Raw genomic sequence first — 7,500 nt, forward strand, 5'->3', positions numbered from 1 at the left:
CAAGTAGTGCTTAGGCATAAGCAAAATTTAGGTTAATTAAAATATGTTTGTGACATCTCAGCTGCTAAAAGGCAAGATAACTCAAAACATCGATATCTGGAATTCCTGACAGATGGCGACACTGAAGAAACCGGATGTCTTCACACCTTTTTGCTATATGAGATATTCTCTCCGCGGCAACTGCAGCGAATTTGTCTTTTAGCAGTTGAAATGTGTCACAAACATATTTTAACTCACCTAAATTTTGCCCATATATATGTATATATATATATACACACACACATATATATATATATATATATATATATATATATATATATATATATATATATATATATATATATATATATACATACACATACATACATATACATATATCAAGAAAATATTAGAGAAATTTTCTACAAGTGGCTAGGATGCATAAAATAGTCAATAGGCAACATATTTTTCATATAAAATTAATGTACATTTATACACAAAAGAGGTGACCCTAACTGGACACCTTGAATATAAGGTGTCCTGTTAGGGTTTCCTCTTTTCTGTACAAATGTACACTAATATTATATATGAGATATGTAATGATATATTATATATGAGATATGTAATAATATACATATAGAAAATACTGGAAGGACTGGTGCCAAACTTTGGTATCAAGTACTACAGGAATGCCCGCACGGGTCGCCACTGCATGGTGCCAAAGGTACCGTCCACTGCATCTCACATAAGAACGAGATACATTTGAGAGACATGCAAGACATGGATGCGGAGGTCTTCAAGACAAAACTTGACGCTTTCTTCTCCACGATACCAGACGAACCAATGGCTCGTAATGAGACGCAGTTTAGGGCAGCTATGTCAAATTCTCTTATACACCAGATGTGCCAACAAAACTCTTGATTGGACCATGTCAGGTAGGGGAGAAGAGCCATGCAAGGAACGTGAAAATCACGGTGGTGCACCAGCATGACCACAGCCACTTGGCTGAAACACATAAATAAATATATATATATATATATATATATATATATATATATATATATATATATATATATATATATATATATATATTCATACATATACATATATATATATATATATATATATATATATATATATATATATATATATATATATATATATATATATATATATATATATATATATACATACGTATATGTATATATGTATGTATGTGGAGGGGCAATGGCCCAGTGGTTAGGGAAGCTCCGGCAGGGGATGGTGGCGAACCCTGCTGTACTCTTTCAGCACAACTTTCTCTCACTCTTACTTCCTGTTTCTGTTGTGCCTGTAATTCAAAGGGTCAGCCTTGTTACACTGTGTCACGCTGAATCTCCCCGAGAACTATGTTAAGGGTACACGTGTCTGTGGAGTGCTCAGCCACTTGCACGTTAATTTCACGAGCAGGCTGTTCCGTTGATCGGATCGATTGGAACCCTCGACGTCGTAAGCGACGGAGTGCTAACAACATGTATGTATATATGTATGTATATATGAATGCATGCATGCATGCAAGTATGTATGTATGTGTGTATGTATGCATGCATGCATGTATGTATGTATGTATGTATGCATATATGTTTGAATTTACTTCTCTCATTCAAAACGCTGTTCCTGTATATATGTACGTAAGAACTGAGTGTTTTTGCTATCGATTATATGGATCGAAGACAAACTAGTGAGTATATCGTTATCAAAATTAAGATTAGCAGATGTGACTCGACATTTAATCTTGATTAGAAGAGAAATCTCCAGGTTTATGAACCAAACAATAAGTTGTACAGTATTCAATGCTGCGTTCTTAGCCAAGAAGTAGAATAGATTCTACAGAATGACAACTAAGCAACTGAATTGTTCGTTATAAGTGGTGAAATCTTGGTAACTATTGGTTAGAAATCAAGAGTGTTAGAAGGTTAGTAACAATTGAGGTAAGTGAGCGACCAAGTGAAGAAAACGGATATTATAAGGAAATTAGAATGAACAGCGTGAAGGAGTCGAAATGGGAAGAAGCTGATTTGTATGGCCGATAATAAAGATGAAGTATATATATATATATATATATATATATATATATATATATATATATATATATATATATATATATATATATATATGTATACTTTATTTAAAAGCAGCAGAAATATAACAAAAGACTATTACTCTGAGTTTCACGTTCCCGTTCATCGGACAGTTGAACGGGAACGTGAGACTCAGGGTAACAGTCTTTTGTTATACTTCTGCTGCTTTTAAATAAAGCATATTACTCTACCTCTGGTATTTGAGTACTCTTTTTTCCACCTTGTTACACATTTTATGTGCTTACTCCGGTGTATATATATATATATATATGTGTGTGTGTGTGTGTGTGTGTGTGTGTGTGTGTGTGTGTGTGAGTGTGCGTGTATTTGTGACCATGTGTGTTAAGAATGAAACTTAGAAAGAGGAAAAAGGAAAGAAAAGGAAAGAAAAAAAATAATTTTTAAGAAGAAAAACTAAAAACAACAGCAGTAACAACAACAACAACAATGACAACAAACAACAACAAAAAAAACATATTTTTAAAGATAGAAAATAAAAATAGAGAAGAACGTATATGAAACCTTAGTGAAGGCAACATGAACTATAATTTGACAGAAGCAAGAAGGATTTTTTTCTTGTTTTTATTTTGATACAAAAATTGGGCAATGAAGAGACAGGTTTTTTTGACAAATGATAAAGAAACAAGCAAACGGACGGACGATCGGGTGAAGTATTTCAAATTAAAAGAAGGCTACGAGTTTGAGGTGGAGGGTTACAGTCAATTGAATCGACAGGAATATATATACATATATACATACATATACATATATATACATACATATATACATATATGTATCTATCTATCTATCTATCTATCTATATCTATATATATATATATATATATATATATATATATATATATATATATATATATATATATATATATATATATATATATATATATACATATATTTATATATATATATATATATATATACATACATATACTTATATATACATATATATATATATATATATATATATATATATATATATATATATATATATATATATATATATATATATACGCATATGTATATACATATATATATATATATATGCATGCATACACACACACACATGTGCGCGCGCACACACACGCACACATAAGTATATGTACATATACAATATGTGAATAATAAGGAAAAAATTGGAGAAGAGAAAAAGTGATTGCAAAAGAAAGAAATATTCAATTCATGAATAAAACAAAAAAGAAAATGAGAAAGTATAAATAAGGATATTGACTAGAAAGAAGTTAAGAAAGAAGGAAGGACGGAAGGAAGGAAGGAAGGAAAAAGTAAGAAGAAAAAGAATGAAAAGGAGAAAGATTCTAACAAGCTAGTAACGGGGGGAAATCGAGAATTAATTGGTGAGAGAAGAGAAGGCAAAACAGAAAAGAAAGAAAGAAAGAAAGAAAGAAAGCAAGAAAGAATGAAAGAAAGAAAGAAAGAAGGAAAGAAAGAAAGAAAAAAGAAATAAGATATACTGAAGAAGTGAAATGAGGAGAAAAAAGGGAGACGAAATGTATAGGAGGAACAAAATTAGGGAATTTAGTAAATGAGAAAATTAAGAGATAGAGATAGCAAAGTAGGGCGGTTAGAGATTACCGGTAGACAGAGAAGTAGTGGGAAAAGGGGATATAGTTACATGAAAGATTCAACATGGTAAAGAATGAAGAGAGTTGAGAAATAAACAATATTTTGAACACTTGTACATATGAAGAATGAAAGCTCTTATAAAAGCGGGGCTTTGTGAGAAATTATAATGAAAGTTCAAAAGAAACAGCTGCAAAAATGCCCGCCCGTGATATTAATGTCGAGAGGCCATTGCAGGGTGTGTAGCTGATCAATGGTAGGAAAGAACTATGAACAAAAAGAAATAAAGGTTAAATGCTCAGAGGTGAAAGTGATGGAGTAATAAAAAGAAGAATAAGAAAGAGAAAGAAAGAGAAGAAGACTGTTACCTGCCTTTTTATATGTTTAATTTTATCTTTTGGCACGCCACGGCAGAATACAAAGCTAGCCGACTAACAGAAAAGGTTTTGTAATGCATTCATATTCTTGCCAACCATCAAAGCCCTGAGGCGATTTCAGCAACCGGAAAGCTTCGCGCCATTTCAACTTAACTGCATAAATTAATGTTAAAAGATTACATTAAGCGGAAAGAAAAGAAAAGAAGGACAGAAAAAGAGATAGAGAGAAAAAAGTGAGAAAGAACATTAATGAATAAATGAATGGAAGAATGACTGAATGAAAGGGAATTTTGTTCCATCTGTCTTGGAATCAGTGGCTATGCCAACTAAATGTTGCTTCTCAGCGAAGATATAAAGGACGATGATATGAATAACTATTTTATTATAACTGTTGTCGCTTGCTATTGACGCTCCCGTTAAATCTACAGGGATCGCTTGACAATAAACAGGCGAAATTAATTAAATAACAACGTGCCTGAAAAAATAATGAGCTGCAGTCTTTTATTCTTTTACTTGTTTCAGTTTTTGTCGATCAGATCGACCGATTTCTTTTCTAAGTCTTCTATATATATACTATCGGTCACTTTTTCCCAATCGCATATATATATTATATTTATCCAACATATACAATTTTGTGATTTAGCAAATGAAACATGTGTAATGGTGAATAAATAATACCAAGACATTTTCCATTCCTGATTGTCATATAGATATACGATGGCATTTGTACAAATATTCTCTTTTTACTCTTTTACACGTTTCGGTCATTTGACTGTTGACATTCTGAAACACCACTTTGAAGTGTTTTTACTCGAACAAATTAACTCCAGGATTTATTATTTTTCAAGCCTAGTACTTATTCTACTGATCTCTTTTGCCAAACCGCTATGTTACGTGGACGTAAACACACCAACACCGGTTGTCAGGCGGTGATGGAGGGACAAACACAGACACACACACACGCATATATATATATATATATATATATATATATATATATATATATATATATATATATATATATATATATATATATATATATATATATATATATATATATATATATATATATATATACGACAGTGTTCTTTCAGTTTCTGTCTACCGAATCCACTCACAAAGCTGTGGTTAGCCCAAGGCTATAGTAGAAGACTCTTGCCCAAAGTGCCTCACAGTGGGAAGGAACCCAGAACCATGTGGTTGGGAACGAAGCTTCTTACCACACAGCTACGTCTGCGCCGTTACCAAATTACTCACAAGGTATTGGTCGTCTCGGGGCTAGACCATAAGCACTTCCTCAAGTACCGCGGAGTGGTACTGAACCTGAAATCTCATGGTTGTGAAGGCAACCTCTTAACTAGAAAACCATAATAAACATACATCCATGCATATATACATATGGATGAGTGTGTGCCTGCGTACACGCACCTGTTTGTGTGTACGTATACATATATGTATGTGTGCTTGTGTCTGTGTGTGCGCGCGCGCGTGTATTTCTGTTGGTTGGTTAGTTGATTGGCTGGTTGGTTGGTTGCTGGTTGGTTAGTTAGTTGGTTGGTTGGTTGGTTGGTTGGTTAGTTGGTTGTTCTACAGCTTCTACTAAAAGCATTGATTTCTTTTGACAAGGTACTATACTACTGTTTGAGGTGATGGATGGGGGACTGGTGTATGCTAATGAAATTGCGCCAGCGTATTAGCGCTCCTGTCAAAAAATGCCAGCCATCATCAGCAGAAACAATTTATGTACGATGAAAATTAGAATATTGTTCGAGCTTGTTCCCAGAACGGAGCTGATTGTTACATTTGTTTTGTCCAATTGTTAAAATTACAAGTCGATTTGTTGCACGAAAGTGGGATTTACGTACATTAACTAATCACCGGATTTCCTGTTGTGCTTTATGATGTTATATGCCAGACAACTGTAAAAGACTTAGCTTTCCAACCTTCAATATCATGAACAACGCAATTTTTTAGGTTAATTGGGGATTTTTTTGTCTTTCTTTTTTATTCTGCGCATCATTTATCTAAAATTCTGTCACAAACGTATTTTTTTCATTCTTTCTACCTTCTTTTCTTCGTTTCTTTCTTTATCGTCCTTCTCTCCCTCTCTCTCTCTCTCTCTCTCTCTCTCTTCTCTCTCTCTCACCTCTCTCTCTCTTTCTCTCTCGTTCTTTCTCTCTCTCTCTCACTCTCTCACTTTCTCTCTCTCTCTCTCTCTCTCTCTCTCTCTCTCACACACACACACATACATACATACAGTGTCATACGCATTTACTCACATACATGCACATATTCACATACACACAAGTCCAGAGTATATCTGTACTACAACGTACTCCTTTTTTCCCAGCTCCCTAATTATGTAAAACTATCACTTTTCTACTCATCAATTTTTTTTTTGTTTTTTGTTTTCTTCTCCTTTCCACTTTAGCCCACATTTTCAATGTTATTGTTATTTTTTACTAACTGTATTCATGTCCCGTTTAATTTCTTATTAATTTCTTATTAATTTCTTCATTCTCCTCCTTTAGCTCTGTATTTGAGTATATGTGTGTATGAGAGTTTGTCGGTGACTCAATCATTGGAGTATTCATATTTTGCATATTCATTCACATAATAAGACATATATTTCATTCAGTTTCTCACTTTTCTCACTTTCTTAATCAATGTCTATTTATCTCATTTTCTTTCTTCATTTCGTAGTATATTATATGACAATATAACCTACGTAGAACAAGCAGACAACACTATCAGTCGTGTCAGCATATCGAAAATTCAGATTAAACAACTGCGGCGAGAGATTGTTACTCAGTAATAGATTTACGTCAGATTTTTACCGATAAAAATCCAACAGGCAAGACTACAAAGGTCAGCAGGCCAATATTCCATCTATTATAAACCAGACGACGCTATAACAACAAACGTATTCGAATTTATCAAAAATTTCTTATACATTTTAATGGACTAAAACATCTTATTCTGTAAGTTCCCTATTTATGCACTCTATAGTAATAATTTGTGTATTATGTTATTTTTATGTACCATTCATTTTTTTATTTATTTCCTTGATACCACTTGGTTGATTTTTCAATCATTATTCCTTAGAGAGTTAATAAGTTTTGTTTCTTTGTTCTGTACAGTTAATAAGTCTCCGTCACACCAATTAAAACATGCGATTATCCATTCACATAGATGTACTTTATACATCTTTGTGTGTGTGTTTATGTATGTGTGCATGGGAACAGTACAGTGTAAAACCTTTTATTCAAAAATCGAATGAGTGCATGTGCATTCTCTCTTGCTCACAAATTCAATGAGAAAAACATTCTACACTGTTTAATTCTATCAGCATAAGGCTCTTTATTTTATATTCAAAATTATTTATTATTATTACACCAACTGTCACGTATAGGATGGATCCGGCTGTC

General features: G+C 33.0%; 1 protein-coding gene across 14 annotated transcripts in view; it reads left to right on the forward strand.

Moving 5' to 3' along the window:
* LOC106875689 (uncharacterized) overlaps positions 1–7,500 on the forward strand; it is a 339,933-nt gene that overhangs the window by 121,842 nt on the left and 210,591 nt on the right. For 4 of the 14 annotated variants that reach the window (XM_089355347.1, XM_089355348.1, XM_089355335.1 and 1 more), the window contains one exon: positions 6,776–7,053. The exons of 9 other annotated variants lie outside the window; for them this stretch is intronic. The gene's annotated coding sequence lies outside the window, so the exon portion shown is untranslated. Of the gene's footprint in view, positions 1–6,664; positions 7,054–7,500 lie in introns of those variants that run through there. One more of the 14 variants, XM_089355333.1, reaches the window with a different exon arrangement.

This window comes from Octopus bimaculoides, chromosome 7, assembly GCF_046866305.1.
Source record: "Octopus bimaculoides isolate indiv1 chromosome 7, ASM4686630v1, whole genome shotgun sequence".
NCBI lineage: Eukaryota > Metazoa > Mollusca > Cephalopoda > Octopoda > Octopodidae > Octopus > Octopus bimaculoides.